At 36.6% G+C, this 18,895-nt stretch overlaps 1 protein-coding gene across 1 annotated transcript in view; it reads right to left on the reverse strand.

Moving 5' to 3' along the window:
• The window catches only part of LOC150077390 (uncharacterized), a 219,791-nt gene extending 207,013 nt beyond the window's left edge, over positions 1-12,778 (reverse strand). Inside the window, exon 1 of the mRNA XM_090385627.1 lies at positions 12,718-12,778. The gene's annotated coding sequence lies outside the window, so the exon portion shown is untranslated. The remainder of the gene's footprint in view (positions 1-12,717) is intronic.
• Between the last annotated feature and the right edge of the window lie 6,117 nt (positions 12,779-18,895).

An 18,895-nucleotide genomic window follows, 5' to 3' on the forward strand; every position in this document is an offset into this window, starting at 1 on the left:
GTGTCTGACGGGGGCTTAATATTGAAGTTTATAAGAGTTCAAACTTAACAAAATTTTGGCTATCTATCCGCCAAGAATATCCCTACTTTCTGAGCAGGCATTGAAAGTTTTAGTGCCATTTAATTCGACTTACTTGTGTGAGGCTGGATTTTCAGCGATGACTGCAATGAAAAATATTGTTCTTAAAGCTGAAAGTTTCATTTATATTCACAATTCTTTGGCATGTTGTCACTTTGCAGCGGATTCACATTTCGGTAAGTCTGTAAGAATTCTGGAAGATCTCTTTCCGACATCTATAAATATTTTTATTTTTGCTGCATTTGATGGGAAGAATCTTTGCAGGCTACTAAGATTGTTCAGGACTGGACGCAGTGAATGATTTACTCTGCAACGTCTAGCAGTGGCACGTGGTTTGACAAGAATATTATCCAGGGCTGGAGCATCCACTCTACCCGTGAGCATTTGTGCGAGAGTGTGTATGTTCCTGTTAATTGTCCGCTGTATCCAGAGTGTAATGTTAAGGTTTGAGTAGAGAATGGCCCTTGAGATATTAAAAGAGTGGCCAGCAACTCTGTTAAGCCATCGCAAGAACCAGTACTCGATCCCAAGGACGGACTTACAATGTGAATCGGGAGCTGAGGACCAGATTTGAGAGGCGTACGTTGCAATTGGCAGGATACACTTTAAAATGTACTTAGTCGCTAGCTGAGTATCCCTAATTCCTACTAGTTCTTGTCTAGTAGCTCATAAAGCAGCGAATATTTTTGTCTTCATATGGGCGAAGTGTTGAGCAAAGGTGAGTGTCGTTCCACTTAAGACCCAGGTCCAGGTGAGCGTTCACTTTTGCCACACTAGACTCGTTCACAGATATCGAGATGTCATTTTTATTCTGCTTGTAAGTTGTGGTCATTTGGACAGGCTTCTGTGCATTACTACAGAGCCCAGTGCAATTCAGACAGCTCGCAAATTCTCGGATTGTGATATTCGCCATATTGCAAATACCTTCTGTTGTCTTTGGAAGTGATGAAGAATTTCACATCGTCAGCATATGTTATAAAATTGCAGTACCGTGCAAGAAACGGCTCCAGAGCTGCCGCGAAGAGCGTAGCTGAAAGAACTCCCCCTGTGGTATTCCTCGCGAGATGGTAAAGCAAGATTGTAGCTTTTGGTATAAATCAATCAATACAAATGTTAGTCGTATTTAGCAGTCACGGGCTTCAACCCCAGTCCATTCAAAGAGCGTGTGCTACTGCACTCGCGCCTCTGACCACTTGGCTACGTATTAGACATTTTAATTAAAAACATAAAGAGTAAGAAAATAGAAATAAAGAAAATGAGTATTAACATAATATATGTACTGTACATACATATGTATTCAACTTTTATTTGTCAATATCTTCATCAGAGTTCAATATTTTCCACATAAGTGACACTAGGTGCAGATGAGGTAGGTGGAAGGGAGTCTGATAATGAAGAAACAGCTTGGTTTTCCACTTTTTGAAAATGTTTTTATAGAAGGTTGCAGAGTTAGATTATTTTTTTTTTCCCCTAAAAATCTCACTCTAGCATGCTAGACAGTCATAAACGCCTCTTTTCACTTTTGCAATTCTTTCCATATTTGCGTCTTCTTCAATGATTGCCAACCCCTCAGAAATTGATTTAAAAGCTGCAGCCATTTTCTGCCTTGTAAATCTGGGAGGCTGTGGAATATCAGGTTCTTATGTTACTTCAGAATTTAGATGTGCCTCTATTTCAATTATTTCATTGGTTGTTAATTCCTCAAAATGCGAGTCCAAACGCTCCCTCAAGTCATCTCACATCAAGGTCGAGGTCCATTTTATTGTCCAGTTCAAAAATTTCCTGATAATTATTGTAATAAATACATATTTTAAAAGTTTATTTATTTAAATCTTACAATTATGTTCACTATACGTTTGGCATTTGGTTTTATAAGGAACTATCTATTGGCGACTTTAAGAAAATTTGAATGATTGTGACGTTCGTTATAGCGAATGTTCGTAAACCGAGCGTTACGTGTACATTGGTCCAAAAAAGTGTAAATCGAGACTCGTCAGACTTACATGATCATTATCCACCGTTCCACAGTGCAATCTTGATGTTGACGAGATCACTCCAGTCAAATCTTTCGAATTTTTTTTTACAAAAAAAAAAAAAAAACTTTTAAGGCACATGCCTAACATATCCCAGATAAAGATGATTTATTATTTATTTATTCTTCAACTCTAATTGCATAGATCAGTTGGAAATGGGGCTTTTTTTTTTTTTTTTTTTTGACAAAATTTAATTTTTCATTCATTTGCGCACACTGGACTTTTTATTACACACAATTCGTTTAAAATTTCTGCGGTCTCGTTCTTCGAGTTACCCTTATTCCAAATTTGTCGTTCTTCGTACCGCCTTTCTGCCGCATTTCTTCCTTTTAAAGCTGCATTCTCCTTTCGTCTTTCACTAATTGTATACTTCTGGGGCAATTTCCTTTATTTTCTCAATTACAGGGCCTGCTAAACGTGGCTAACAATACCTTTCAGCAAATCGAAAAGATCACCTACCTTCCCCATGACCAGATCGACTAAGAGGCCCGAGAAAAGCGTAGAATATTTATGTGATTATACGATGTGATAACTCGCATTTGCATACCATACGCTTTAGTTCTTATAAAATTATTTCGAAAATCGGATTAATATTACTGCAATTAATAGTTCTTTACTACTATCAATATTTATTTAACACTCCTGCTTTACTATTTATATTTTTTCCAAGACATTGTCGAGCTCAGTGGTCTCCAAACATTTTTGGTCGCGCACCCTTATTTTACTTAAAAGGAATAGCGCGTACCGCAGAATAAAAAATTAAATATATAAGTTTAATATATTTTTTATTTATTAAACATTATATCTATTAGGCATTATATCTATAATCACATATAAAAATAGGTTAAAGTTTACAAACGGGTACGGACGCCTACCTTGAATGTTCAGTGGGCGTGGCCTGCCTGATGCCGTGTTTGACAGGCGTTGATTCTCCGGGAGGTCACGTGATGTTTATGACGTCACTTCCGATCATGTGACTCGTGACGTTTTTGGTCATGTGACATACGTGCGGAGACAACTTCTGAGACCGCGCATTGCTCTAGTAAGCTGGTCACATGACATCAATGGCGTTATTATTATGCCCGCGCTTTTCTTCAAACTCGCAACCGGCAGTCTCAGCGAATGTATATCAATGGCGCTCTTCCACTGATGCTTTCTTCGAATGTCGGCAACAGCGGTCTGAGAAAATGCGGGCACCCACTTGTACACATGCGGAGTAGTGCTAAAATCAATGCATTTTTACCACCGGCTGCGTGCCTGCCACACACATGTATGTCCACAGAACTGGCTAAACTTTCGAAAGCTAGTCACGTGGTGTCAAACGTCATACACTGGTCATGTGACATGCCGTTGCTTACTCCGATCTCGGCGACAAGCATCGAGAATATCCGTACCCACTTCTACACCTTCGTAGAATGCGACGCAAGTGGTCTGCAGTGAATGCCGTATTTCCCCTGCCTGCCAGCCGGCATGGTACGCATTCGGTGGCGCTAAAAGGAAAACGCATCGAAATCCACGGAGGGTATACACTCTGGTAAAAATTAATATTCTTAAGATAAAAGCAAAAATTCTTAAGATAAAATCACACTACGCATCGGACTGACGGGATAACATGTTCCCGAGATTTAAAAAACACCAATATGAAGGGGTTACAGCATTAGGGGAGCCGTTATTAAAAAAAAGGTTGAAACCACCAGGTTATATTATGCAAAATAGAAGGAATGCCTTCTATTTTGTACTCCTTCCTTGTATTTTACCTTTTTTCTTAATGCACATCGAAAATGCACGGACAGGATACCCGCTTCTAAAAATTAACATTCGTAAGATGAAAACACATACTTGCATTAAAAAAATATATATAAAATATCTAGGGAAATTTTGAAAATCCTTTTAATTTTTACAGTGTATTTTTATGTATGTTGTTAGTTGATGTGATTTTTTTATCCTGAAATTTATTGAATTCCTGTTTTGTGACGGACGGGGGGGGGGGGGGGAGTGAGTTTCATCTTAGGTGGATTCTCCTCCACGGCCAAAAAAGAAAGCAACGTTTATTTTGATATTGGAATATTGTATTATCAGAAATGTTAACAATGCGATGATCCATACATATGCAAAGATGAATAAAAAAAAGATCGTAATAGTACTGAACTTAAACGTTTCATTCTAATTAGTACGATTTTTAATCTGTGATAGTTTTCCTACGTTCTCTAATAATTATATAATTTTTTCCTCTTTTTTTGTAACTTTTACGTATGTTTTTAATGTATACACATGCACAGTATATCCACAGAACTGGCCAGTTTCGAAAGTTAGTCACGTGGTGGTGTCCAACGTCACACACATACACTGGTCATGTGACATGCCGTTACTTACTCCGATCTCTCCGATCTCGGCGACAAGCAGCGAGAGAATATACCGTACCCACTTCTACACCTTCGTACAATTCCACGCAAGTGCTCTACAGTGAATGCCGTCTTTCCCCTGACTGCCAGCCGGCATGGCAGTCAGTGGAAATACGGCATTCATTGCAGACCACTTGCGTTGCATTCTACGAAGGTGTAGATGTGGGTACGCTATATTCTCCCTGCTCTTCACCAAGATCCGAGGAGAGCACCGCATGTCACATGACCAGCTAGCGAAACTTTAGTCAGTCCTGTCTGTGGATATACATGTGTATATATTTACAACGTATGTATATGTTAGGGGAGAACTCTGTGTATTTATGACTATTAATTATAATAAGGAAATATGAGAAAACTATAATCATAGTTTTATTATACCGAAATCACAGATTAAAATTCGCACGAAACCATACTAATTATAAATAAACGTTTAAGTTCTATAACAATCTTGTTCATCTTTGAATATGTATCAATCTCATTATTTATTGATATTTCTGAAAATGTAATGTTGGCCTAGTAAAATTAAATATTCCCGAGATTGAAAAAACACCAATATGAGGGGGGTTACAGCAGTGGTTTTCAGTCAGGTTGCCGCAACAACATTCCAGAATGTTGTTGCGGCATCCTAATTTGGGTTTAAGTTAATTAAACTGATTTTTTTTAAATTTATAAACTTATTTCATTATAAAAAGGTATACAGTAATAAAATTATTATATACCGTACATATATAATTTGTATTATGAAATGTAAATTTAATAATTACATTATTGTGGTAACTGTCATATATATTTGATCTATCTATCTATCTTTCTATATAGAACAGTACGTGTATATGAATGCGCCAAGCAGCAAAACAGGATATAGGTATATAAAATAATATACCTATTATTTTATATAATAGGTATATAGAAGAAAAGTAAATATAGATGGAGAAGTAATTAAACACAAAATGCCTAGCCTAGTTGAAGAAAATAAGAGAAAGAATGTTTAAGAACCTAAAAAAAAAAAAAAAAAATCAATGATTAAGTAGAATTAAGTCTGAATTAATGCCGAATTAACAGGCTAATCATATGTACAAAAGCTGAAAGAAAAAGAGGAGAAGGGAGGAGAGGGTAATAGAGATAAAAATTATAAAGTTAAATTCAAAAATAAAAATTTAAATAATTAATACATAGATCAGGTATTTCATCAGGGGGCTACACCTGATCATGTACCAAACACTGTTTCTATGCAAACTCATGCTGATGGAGAAGCTATTAAAATGAAATAGATATAATAATAAAAAAAAAATTAATCACCAGAAACATGAGTAAGGTAGCCCCAACGCAGTGTGTTTAGATTAATAAATTGAGTCGATACTATGCAAGAACGCAAACGCAGTGTATTTAGTTTAATAGATTGAGTAGAAAGCATGTAAGAACGCAGTGTGTTTAAGTCGAAAGTATGTAAAAAAAAAAAAATAATAATAATAATAATAATAAATAACAAGGTAGCGGTACAGAAAAAGGAAGCAATGCAAGGTAAGGGAGGGAAAAGAAATTTATTTCTTCAACTAGGCTACATGCAGTCGGTGGAAAGACGGCATTCAGTGTAGCGCCACTTCCCTAGAATTGTACGAAGGTATAGAAGAGGATACCATTCTCTATCTTTCTGTGCTTGTCGCCGAGATCAGTAAGAATCATATTTCTAAATTACTTGCAACCGAAGTTTTTTTATTTATTTATTTAAATGTTGTTTATTTATTTAAAAGTGACGCTGTTCGAAAAAAAAAATAATAAATAAATAAATGAAAAGTACATAAAATATAATAAAAAAATAATATATTATAAAAATATTTTAAGTATAATCTGCTGATAACATACACAATATTATGTTTAACGATGGGGTACCATTTTAGGAGTATGAGAATAGGTATAAAACGGATGGGGTAACTTTCTTGAGATTAGCGTTGGGTCCAGGGGCATGACCGGGAGTGAGATTCGGTAACAGGAAAAAATATCCCATTTATTATGTAATCAAAGGAAACAGGCCCCTGTTTTAAGTTCAGTATTCTATAGTTAAGAAAAATTGAATATACTGTTGCATGTGCAATTATTTAAATCTTTCTTTTTTTTCAAATGCACTTGGAAGAAAAGTGGATTCAAGGTAGGCGTCCGTACCCGTTTGTAAACTTTAACCCCTTTTTCTTCTTTGATTTTGGGGTGGGGGAGGGGTATTCAACCCATAAGTGAAGCAGCAACGAAACTGATCTGTTATTTAATTTAAAATTTAAAAAAAGCGAAAAAATACCACTTTTCTTCCAAGTGCATTTGAAAAAAAAGAAAGATTTAAATAATTGCACATGCAACAGTATATTCAATTTTTCTTAACTATAGAATACTGAACTTAAAACAGGGGCCTGTTTCCTTTGATTACATAATAAATGGGATATTTTTTCCTGTTACCGAATCTCACTCCCGGTCATGCCCCTGGACCCAACGCTAATCTCAAGAAAGTTACCCCATCCGTTTTATACCTATTCTCATACTCCTAAAATGGTACCCCATCGTTAAACATAATATTGTGTATGTTATCAGCAGATTATACTTAAAATATTTTTATAATATATTATTTTTTTATTATATTTTATGTACTTTTCATTTATTTATTTATTATTTTTTTTTTCGAACAGCGTCACTTTTAAATAAATAAACAACATTTAAATAAATAAATAAAAAAACTTCGGTTGCAAGTAATTTAGAAATATGATTCTTACTGATCTCGGCGACAAGCACAGAAAGATAGAGAATGGTATCCTCTTCTATACCTTCGTACAATTCTAGGGAAGTGGCGCTACACTGAATGCCGTCTTTCCACCGACTGCATGTAGCCTAGTTGAAGAAATAAATTTCTTTTCCCTCCCTTACCTTGCATTGCTTCCTTTTTCTGTACCGCTACCTTGTTATTTATTATTATTATTATTATTATTTTTTTTTTTTTACATACTTTCGACTTAAACACACTGCGTTCTTACATGCTTTCTACTCAATCTATTAAACTAAATACACTGCGTTTGCGTTCTTGCATAGTATCGACTCAATTTATTAATCTAAACACACTGCGTTGGGGCTACCTTACTCATGTTTCTGGTGATTAATTTTTTTTTTATTATTATATCTATTTCATTTTAATAGCTTCTCCATCAGCATGAGTTTGCATAGAAACAGTGTTTGGTACATGATCAGGTGTAGCCCCCTGATGAAATACCTGATCTATGTATTAATTATTTAAATTTTTATTTTTGAATTTAACTTTATAATTTTTATCTCTATTACCCTCTCCTCCCTTCTCCTCTTTTTCTTTCAGCTTTTGTACATATGATTAGCCTGTTAATTCGGCATTAATTCAGACTTAATTCTACTTAATCATTGATTTTTTTTTTTTTTTTTTTAGGTTCTTAAACATTCTTTCTCTTATTTTCTTCAACTAGGCTAGGCATTTTGTGTTTAATTACTTCTCCATCTATATTTACTTTTCTTCTATATACCTATTATATAAAATAATAGGTATATTATTTTATATACCTATATCCTGTTTTGCTGCTTGGCGCATTCATATACACGTACTGTTCTATATAGAAAGATAGATAGATAGATCAAATATATATGACAGTTACCACAATAATGTAATTATTAAATTTACATTTCATAATACAAATTATATATGTACGGTATATAATAATTTTATTACTGTATACCTTTTTATAATGAAATAAGTTTATAAATTTAAAAAAAATCAGTTTAATTAACTTAAACCCAAATTAGGATGCCGCAACAACATTCTGGAATGTTGTTGCGGCAACCTGACTGAAAACCACTGCTGTAACCCCCCTCATATTGGTGTTTTTTCAATCTCGGGAATATTTAATTTTACTAGGCCAACATTACATTTTCAGAAATATCAATAAATAATGAGATTGATACATATTCAAAGATGAACAAGATTGTTATAGAACTTAAACGTTTATTTATAATTAGTATGGTTTCGTGCGAATTTTAATCTGTGATTTCGGTATAATAAAACTATGATTATAGTTTTCTCATATTTCCTTATTATAATTAATAGTCATAAATACACAGAGTTCTCCCCTAACATATACATACGTTGTAAATATATACACATGTATATCCACAGACAGGACTGACTAAAGTTTCGCTAGCTGGTCATGTGACATGCCGGTGCTCTCCTCGGATCTTGGTGAAGAGCAGGGAGAATATAGCGTACCCACATCTACACCTTCGTAGAATGCAACGCAAGTGGTCTGCAATGAATGCCGTATTTCCACTGACTGCCATGCCGGCTGGCAGTCAGGGGAAAGACGGCATTCACTGTAGAGCACTTGCGTGGAATTGTACGAAGGTGTAGAAGTGGGTACGGTATATTCTCTCGCTGCTTGTCGCCGAGATCGGAGAGATCGGAGTAAGTAACGGCATGTCACATGACCAGTGTATGTGTGTGACGTTGGACACCACCACGTGACTAACTTTCGAAACTGGCCAGTTCTGTGGATATACTGTGCATGTGTATACATTAAAAACATACGTAAAAGTTACAAAAAAAGAGGAAAAAATTATATAATTATTAGAGAACGTAGGAAAACTATCACAGATTAAAAATCGTACTAATTAGAATGAAACGTTTAAGTTCAGTACTATTACGATCTTTTTTTTATTCATCTTTGCATATGTATGGATCATCGCATTGTTAACATTTCTGATAATACAATATTCCAATATCAAAATAAACGTTGCTTTCTTTTTTGGCCGTGGAGGAGAATCCACCTAAGATGAAACTCACTCCCCCCCCCCCGTCCGTCACAAAACAGGAATTCAATAAATTTCAGGATAAAAAAATCACATCAACTAACAACATACATAAAAATACACTGTAAAAATTAAAAGGATTTTCAAAATTTCCCTAGATATTTTATATATATTTTTTTAATGCAAGTATGTGTTTTCATCTTACGAATGTTAATTTTTAGAAGCGGGTATCCTGTCCGTGCATTTTCGATGTGCATTAAGAAAAAAGGTAAAATACAAGGAAGGAGTACAAAATAGAAGGCATTCCTTCTATTTTGCATAATATAACCTGGTGGTTTCAACCTTTTTTTTAATAACGGCTCCCCTAATGCTGTAACCCCTTCATATTGGTGTTTTTTAAATCTCGGGAACATGTTATCCCGTCCGTCCGATGCGTAGTGTGATTTTATCTTAAGAATTTTTGCTTTTATCTTAAGAATATTAATTTTTACCAGAGTGTATACCCTCCGTGGATTTCGATGCGTTTTCCTTTTAGCGCCACCGAATGCGTACCATGCCGGCTGGCAGGCAGGGGAAATACGGCATTCACTGCAGACCACTTGCGTCGCATTCTACGAAGGTGTAGAAGTGGGTACGGATATTCTCGATGCTTGTCGCCGAGATCGGAGTAAGCAACGGCATGTCACATGACCAGTGTATGACGTTTGACACCACGTGACTAGCTTTCGAAAGTTTAGCCAGTTCTGTGGACATACATGTGTGTGGCAGGCACGCAGCCGGTGGTAAAAATGCATTGATTTTAGCACTACTCCGCATGTGTACAAGTGGGTGCCCGCATTTTCTCAGACCGCTGTTGCCGACATTCGAAGAAAGCATCAGTGGAAGAGCGCCATTGATATACATTCGCTGAGACTGCCGGTTGCGAGTTTGAAGAAAAGCGCGGGCATAATAATAACGCCATTGATGTCATGTGACCAGCTTACTAGAGCAATGCGCGGTCTCAGAAGTTGTCTCCGCACGTATGTCACATGACCAAAAACGTCACGAGTCACATGATCGGAAGTGACGTCATAAACATCACGTGACCTCCCGGAGAATCAACGCCTGTCAAACACGGCATCAGGCAGGCCACGCCCACTGAACATTCAAGGTAGGCGTCCGTACCCGTTTGTAAACTTTAACCTAAAAATAATAATAAAAAATTTAAATTGTAATTTTAAAAGATCACAAATAAAAAAATAATAATAATAAAATGAAATTGAAGTTCAAATACAAAATGCATATACTTAAACGTGCATGATCAAATAAAGCCGCGCGATCAAACAAATCAGCATATTGAAGTATTAAAAAAACATTCATTTATAATTTTAATTTCAATTACGTTTCGAAAAACTAAAGTTTTCATAATTAATAAATATTGATTTATTGCGGATTATCTCGCGCACCCCACTTTTGGAGACCGCTGGTCTATCTGCATTGTTCGGACCATTGTCCAGTCGTTTCCACAAACCATATTTTCAAGTCTCCAGTTCCAAATTCTTCTGGTTAATGGAGCTAGACATCTGAGCTCAATTACGCTCTGATCCGTAACAATTAACATGTTAAAGTCCGCCAATGGAATGCTACATCTCGATTCCGGCCATCGATTGTCTCTTACCAGATTTTTTTTTATCCCCTGCTGCATTTCCACCCCACTCCCACTCCCCATCTTTCTCACTTCATCACATCAAACTTGAAGTTTCACTATTCAACAGTAACTCAATATTAATCATTACTTTTACTAATAACTTTACCTATTCTTCTATTCCTTCAATTTTAGAATTTTCCGAATTTCTTTGTTTACTTCGTTCAAGCGCTTCAAAAACAGGATAAGTACCTTAAAACTTTTCATTGCTTTCTTTACTAGAGGAAGAACGGGCCAGTCATAGGCACGATATGCACATTTTAAAATTACATCTAAAACTCTCAAAATTAAAACTAGCAACTGCATTTCACACAACGATTTGACCTGGAAATTTTGCATACATTTTTTCTTCGAATTTTGGGTGCCTGCCTTTTCCTATTTGCCTAACCGTTTAATTTTATATTTTATTATTAGTTTTCTTTCCTCCTTTACGCCACCAGTTCTTTCTACGCTAACCGCATTTTGATCTGAACTAAACCACTTTTATGTAGCAGCGCGTATGGGACATCTTTTGTTAAGCTGATTGCTATTTAAAGTGATCCTAGAAAGTTCTGTTTTGTTCTGTACTCACCTCTATGTGTTCTCATTTTAATGTTTACACGCACACTCCGTTCTTTGTTCGGCTGTTTATTTGCACTTAAATTATTTATATATTTTAAATCAATTTATTTTTACTTAAATCTTTATTTTTATTTCCTATATACAGTATCAAAAAAAAACTTGTAAGACTAAAAGTTATTAAAGAACTAACCGCTACCTTGGAGAACAATTAACTAAGTAATAAAATGAACTTTTATATCAATTCTGATTTATTAAAGAACTTTTAATTGAGCTTTGTCCAATGTGTATTAAATTTGCAATTGAAAAAAAAAAAAAAAAAAAACGATTTTTAAGTTCAATACAGAAAATTAAATTCCTTTTCATATTTTAAAATTTGACCGTATTTTATTTTTTTTATAAAAAAAAAAAAAAAAAAAGCCGTCCGCAAAACAAGCTATATTGCTTGTTTTGCGCTCGGGTCGGAAACATAGAGCTTGAGGTCATCTGTGACCTCAAGCTCTATGTAAAACCCTAATGCCAAAGGAAAGGTAAAACAAGCTTTCTGTGACCTTTTGAAAATTTCAAGTTAGTCTGCAGCAGCTAAAGCAGTAGTTACTGGCCATCACTGATTGTATTAAATACTGTAAGGATAATTTTCGCTAATTGGATATCAAAAAAGTTGCTGATGTTATGATATTATATTAAGTTAATGATATAATAACAAGGTGCATATTCGAGAAATCGCAAATATTTCTTCAGAACTATATGTTTTGAAGTGATCTAACTCTGGTTTTAGTTGTAACGTGATATTGCTCGATAAGCTGCTCTTTAAACGCTCTTAGGGACTTCATATTTGAAGAAATGAGTACTGTACATTGTTTCTAAATACTTAATAATAAACAGTATTTATCCTTGTAAAAATATTAAAATAAAATTTTAAAAAAGCTTTCTTTTCTTTTAATATATGGATACAGGAAGAGAAACAAGTCATATATAAAATCTTGAAATATATTAATTGAACTGAGAATTATATTTTTCGGCTTTTAAAAGTACCTTATGTCACTCTTGCTTTCTGTATATATACAGGCAGCGTTTTCAGATATCAGCCATCTTTCGAAACTTTTGCTCTCTGCAACAATGTTAGTCAAAAAATTAAATTATTTGTACTGTTACTTACCGACAGATATGTCGCAGTTTTTCAGAACCTTTATTGAAAATAACCCAGACTTAAAGTTTGCACTAATATACAATATATGAATTACTATTTAATGAATACAACAGAATTTGATTAGTGCCGCTCGTCTCTAAGAGCAGAGTGAACTCACAGCTGAGCTGACGAAGGCACGGAGTACTATCAAGAGTAACGTGATTGCATCTCATGAAGAAACTATTGGTTGTTTGGGAACGGGATATCTTTTTTGATTGGCTGTTAAAGTCTTTTCCCAAGGGCATGGCTTTAATATCCAGCTGAATGAAAGAAGGTGTGAGACGACCAAAAATCCCACCCAGTTTTAAGAAAGGACTATATAAGACTATACTTTTTTTTTTTTTTTTAATATACATTGTACCTAGTTTTAAGAGGAAAAGATTTTATAAGACTTATTATTTTTTTTTCGTTAAATATACTTTAAAGGGTAGCGCAATATTTCAAAAACCATTCATACTATAAGTAAAACAATAAACATCCGCTTATGAACAGATAAATAACGAGTTTTGATTAGCCGAGTAATGAGGCACGAGTAGCCTAAGTACACGTGCTTTCAAAGACTCCGGTTCAAGTTCGCATGACGGTACTGCGGTGATATTTCTTGTGGTCATTCCGGAATATAAAGAGAAAACTTATTTTCATAATTGTAATTTTTTTTCTTTATGTTCCATATTGACTCCGGGGAATTAGAAGAAGTTTCCAGCTTTATCGTAATTGCTTTTTTGTGCTGATATATCAGCGGCATTTACAATGGATCGAAAATTTCTTACGGTGGCTGATGCTTTAGGTCGCAAAACTTACTCCTATATTAACCCAGGACCAAAGAGAACCCTCTGTACACTCTGGCTCGAAAGGAACACACGAACGGATTTTTTTTTAGTAGATACGAAGAAAAATAGAGATAAATATTATTTATGAAACAAAACAAACTTTCTTTGACTCCAAAGAATGAAGATGCGCACTACTTGTTTAGCATGAAAATCGGATAACCAAATAAAAACACTGTTTTTGAAACCTTTGCGTTTAAGGTTTATCGCTCATTCTATCGATTTCAAGATAGCCATTATTGTGAAAAAGTTGGTTGGTTATTAGGATTTTTATGGCGCATCAGCATCTAAGGCTATTGTGCGCCAATGTGAAAAAGTAACAAACACCGTTTGCAGTAGCGTAGCTACCCTTTTTCGAGTCTGAAGGCAAAGAACATGTTCGGGCCCCTACTTAATTAATGAATATTGCAAAAAGAGGAGAAACAAAGACACCGGGCCCCTAAAGGACCTGGGCCCGGTGGCAATTGCCTTGCCTGCCTACATGGTAGCTACGCTACTGACGGTTTGGATAATAATTCTTTGACCTGGAGAGTAATAAGGAGAATAGAGGCAGGACAAAGTCAAACTAAAGTGGCCAGATGGCTGACTATAACTCTCAGAGTTAGAAGCAGATTGAAACAGTTAGAAATTACGTGAATTTTCTCTCAAAGATTTGCCCGATGTCGTACTCGTATCGCCTACACCCAAGATAACTGTTAAACAGCACTAACAGAGAAGTTTTATGAATTTACAGCACGGCAACTTGCTTTAGATGCAGCAGGAAGCCTGTATCCAAACGTACCTTCTATAGTGGGCTTAATGAGGCCGATCCTTATGCACTACGACCAGCTACCTGAGTTCCCCCCTTGACCCTTATTCAAAATAAAACAAAAAAAAAAGTCATTTAAATTTATACGACAGCATGCCTACAGGAACAAGATAACAATAGTCTCATGGCGTTTTCTTTTTCACTCAGGGCCGGTCCCAGAGGGCAAGGTAACTTGGGTGCAAGCATTCTGGAGAAAGGACAGCAAGGAGTTCCGGTTGCCTGGATTAAGGGGAAGGCCCTTTGTTGGGATTTGTTGCTTTTTACCGCTGGGCCCAAACGCATTGGCTTCATTTCACCCCAATAAGGAACAACCCTGTCTTCACAGATACGGTTTCCAATCAGATTCTCAATGCACTTACGTTTGGAGGGAATGAGGAACCAGATTCCAACCCACTGACATCACGTTACAGTGTTTTCTGCATAAACCATTAATTAAGTGACAGTTTAGGTGTGCTCTGAAATCATTGTACAGTTGAAATGGGTTACAATTAGTATGGTTCTATTTTTTATTTTTGATGATGCCACATAAACTTACTTCCTTGTACCATTTTCCAATACTAATATTAAGATGAATATATATTTTTTATCTCCCCCACCTAACATTTCTTAGTAATATCACCTAATAATAATTTGGTTCATTTTTGAGGAATACCCACAAATTAATGGACTGTTGGCAATGTGTTAGGATGGATTATCCTCGATCCTTCATTGACCCTTCCTTATAGTGTAATTGTAGCACCATCTCTGGTTGTCATTTTTGCATCCATGATGATGAAAAACGATGCTTGTATCCGGGAGCGATTCCTGCAGAAAGACATGTCCTACCATCAAACATTAAATATATCCAATAATCGACAAACTGAATGGACCAACAATAATACTAATTTCTAGGGTTTGTCAACTGATGGACAATCCTGAAGAAAATGTCCTAAATTATTTTTAAAAAAAGTCTATCACACTCCATAAATTTAACCTTGTTAAATTTAGTCGATATTTCGACTGTTTATTTAAATTTAAATAAACAGTCGAAATATTCTTGATTTCCAGGGGGATTTTCTTAATTCTAAGAAAATATATTAACATAGAATTCGTTACTTGACGTATATAGCTATTGGGTCTTGTTTTATTTTACACTGATGGACAGAAATCATGGGATAGTTCAGATGACGCCTAAACCTAAAAATAAGAGAGATAACCGGTGCCGTTTAATTGAAACTCTGTATATTTTTTAATTAGTATGCATAAAAACGCAATGGAGTAATAAAGTAATGTAATAAAAATAGCATAAATAAAATGTAATCAATAAAAAGTAATGTAATAAAAATAACATAAATAATCAATAAAAAATAATGTAATAAAATAATGAGTATATATAATAACCGTACAGAACGTGTCATGTAGAATTATGGTAAAGAGAAGACAGGATATGTTACTGCTCCTTCAAATAAAAAAGCAGTTATTAATGAGTGTAGCACCTTTCGCCCGGATAAGGGTAGTCACATGGCGAGGCATTGAGCCCACTCGTTTACGAAAGCATTCCACAGCTATTTCCATAAATGCTTTCTGCACCGCTGTCCATAATTCCATCGCATTCCTGGGTGGAGGATCCAAAGCATCCCAAAGATGCTCCTAACGGTTCATGTCCGGTGAACAGGGAGGCCATTCCATGGTGGTAAAATCTGCATTCCTTCGAACCATTTTCTAGTCACCACGGCTCTGTGGGGAGGCGCATTGTCCTGCTGGAAGAGTCCATTGCCCTGTGGGTGCACGACGACCATGAAGGGATGAAGATGGTCTGAAAGGATTGACGCGAAATCTGGACCGTTTAGAGATGTGTCTAGAAGTACCAGAGGTCTCAACGTGTCTCAGTTGAACACGCCCCAGACTATTACCGACCGTCCACCTCCCTGAACAGTTCCTTGTTGATATAACGGGTGCATAGCTTCGTGCGGTTTCCGCCAGATACGCACCCTCGAAATAACTGGAAACGGTACTCATCCCACCAGGAGACCCGTCTCCAATCATCCAAGGTCCAGTGCCGATGTTCTTTCGCCCACTTGACGCGTAGAGTCCTGTGTCGTGGTGTTAGGACTCTGGTGGATCGGCGTCTCCCATAACCTATTACGGCTAATGATCGCCTGATGGTCTTGGTGGAGACGTTCCCGGCACCTCCCTCGTTGAAGTCGGCGGTGATATGTGCCACTATCGCTCTACAGTTGGCTGAAACAATGGGAGACAGACGTCGACGGCCACATTGATCCACCGCCTTTCTCCGCCCACGATGAGATGTTATTCAAGAAATGGGGTATTCCTAATACATTCTTGATACAGTCGAACGGATATATAGCGGATATGTACCACCTCCGCGATAGAGTGACCCATGTGTCAGGCAGTCATTTAATTCTATTCGATTTAATTATATCTCATATCGTGACTATCTTCACAACGAGTTTAATTAAGTATTTATTATTATTATTATTATTTTAGGGTTACCCGTAATTAAATACATTAACCCGTATTTGTGTCTGTAAATTGCGTATGTTCTATGGTTGATTTGCCTGTTTTGCTGGACGAAAAAACCCCAGTTACTGGGGAGGAAAACCTTGCTATCTACTCCTGCGACCAACTAACTCAGCCACTGAGTGAAAAAAGCCCATTAAAATTCCTCGCGTCATCAACGGGATTCGAACCCAGGCCTTTTCCACCCGGTGTGGGGAGGACGGTGACGATACCACTGTGCTACCCGCGCAGACTAATTAAGTATTATCTTGCACACCTTTTGGCATCTCTCATATTGTGGAAATAATTTCAAAACTGGGTTGGCATGATTGCAACACCGGGTACCTTCCCGCCCACCGAGGATAGGCCCACAAGCTTTGAAACTATGCTGTCTAGGTGGTGGTGGTGCCCACTGAGAATAAGTAACAATAGCATTTTCTGTTAGTGAAGCGTTACTTATTCGATGTAGTGCAATACATGGGAACTCTTTGTGAAGGTAGTCATAATATGAGATACAATTAAATCGATACCTTCACTTATGTAATTTTTCTTTATGAGTTTGCTGTGGTGTATTTACACCTGTATTTTAAACTTATAATTATATATGGAGTATACCTAGTCCTTTACTAAGATGCAAGAAAGAAAATTAAAAGTAGGACAAAAGAGCAATGGAAGGAATTTTGGGCCTGTCACGCAAATATAGAGCTAGAAATGAGGAATTACGTGAAAGAGCTGGTACAAAGGACGTTAGAGTGGAAGCAAAACGTCTAAAGTGGAAATGGGCAGGTCATATTATGATAAAAGAAGATTAGATGGAGTAAAGCTGAAACTGAATGGATACCACTGGAAGGACATAGAAACAGAGATCGACAAAATAGGAGATGGTGTGACGAGTTAAAGAAGTTTGCAGGACAGAAAAAATGGAAGATTTTGGGAGAGGCCTTTTAATAGTAGTGGGAGAGTAATGGCTAAGAAGAAGGAGAAGAATTCAGAGTTTAGCTGTGTGCATTAGTCATATAACGTATGAGTATCGTATTTGTTCTGTGCATTATTTTGTGCCTTGTTTGTGTATACAGGGTGTCTCAAAAATACACGGCATAACTTCAGGAATGAGTTCCTCATATAAAGACAATAAAAATATTTTATATCAACATAGTTCCGGGAGTGCTTGGTTACCGAGTTATTAACCGAAATATCTTATCTCCCGCAGGTGATTTCCTTCATCACAAGGTACTGACAGAATCTGGTGGTTTTCCATTCAGACCATTTACTCAAATCAGAAGCAAGCGGATATGCACTTTATGTACAGTTTGGCGGACGGTAATGCTCTGGAGGCTCGTCGTTCCTTTCGTACGACGAAAGGTTCCGAGAACGAAGATGTCCAGCCAGGAAAACATTTGAAGGTATCCATCGCCGCCTTTGTGAACATAGGACCTTTACACCTCGTGCTACCGACAGAGGACGACCAAGATCTACGACTTCTGAAGTAGAGGAGGAGATTTTGAATGTTGTGCATGCCACTCCTGGAATCAGCAAACGTAGAATAGCAATGCAACTGGTTGTTCAAGGTTCGACTATTTGGAGAGCGTTGCGAGAACACCAACTGTATCATTACCATCTGCAACGGATACAGGCCTTGTCACCAGCAGATTACCCTGCGCGAGTAATGTTCTGCCAGTGGTTCTTGCAGCAGTGTGGTACAACTCCTCACTTTTCTGCCTTAGTGATATTCACTGATGAAGTACAGTTCACACGAGACGGAATCCAAAACTTTCACAATCAGCATGTATGGGCTGAGGAAAACCCACATGCAATTCTTCCATCGCATCAGAATTTCAGCCTCAACATCTGGGTGGGTGTTTTTGGTGAAAAGTTATTTGGGCCCCATGTACTTCCAAACACACTCACAGGGCAGGCGTACAGAAACTTTCTGAACAACAACATGCCTGATTTCTTGAATGACACGCCACTGATCATTCGTCAACAAGCACACTTCATGCACAATGGCGCTCAT

Source organism: Mastigoproctus giganteus, chromosome 12 (assembly GCF_048544385.1).
Source record: "Mastigoproctus giganteus isolate SK-2022 chromosome 12, ASM4854438v1, whole genome shotgun sequence".
In the NCBI taxonomy this organism is placed as follows: domain Eukaryota; kingdom Metazoa; phylum Arthropoda; class Arachnida; order Uropygi; family Thelyphonidae; genus Mastigoproctus; species Mastigoproctus giganteus.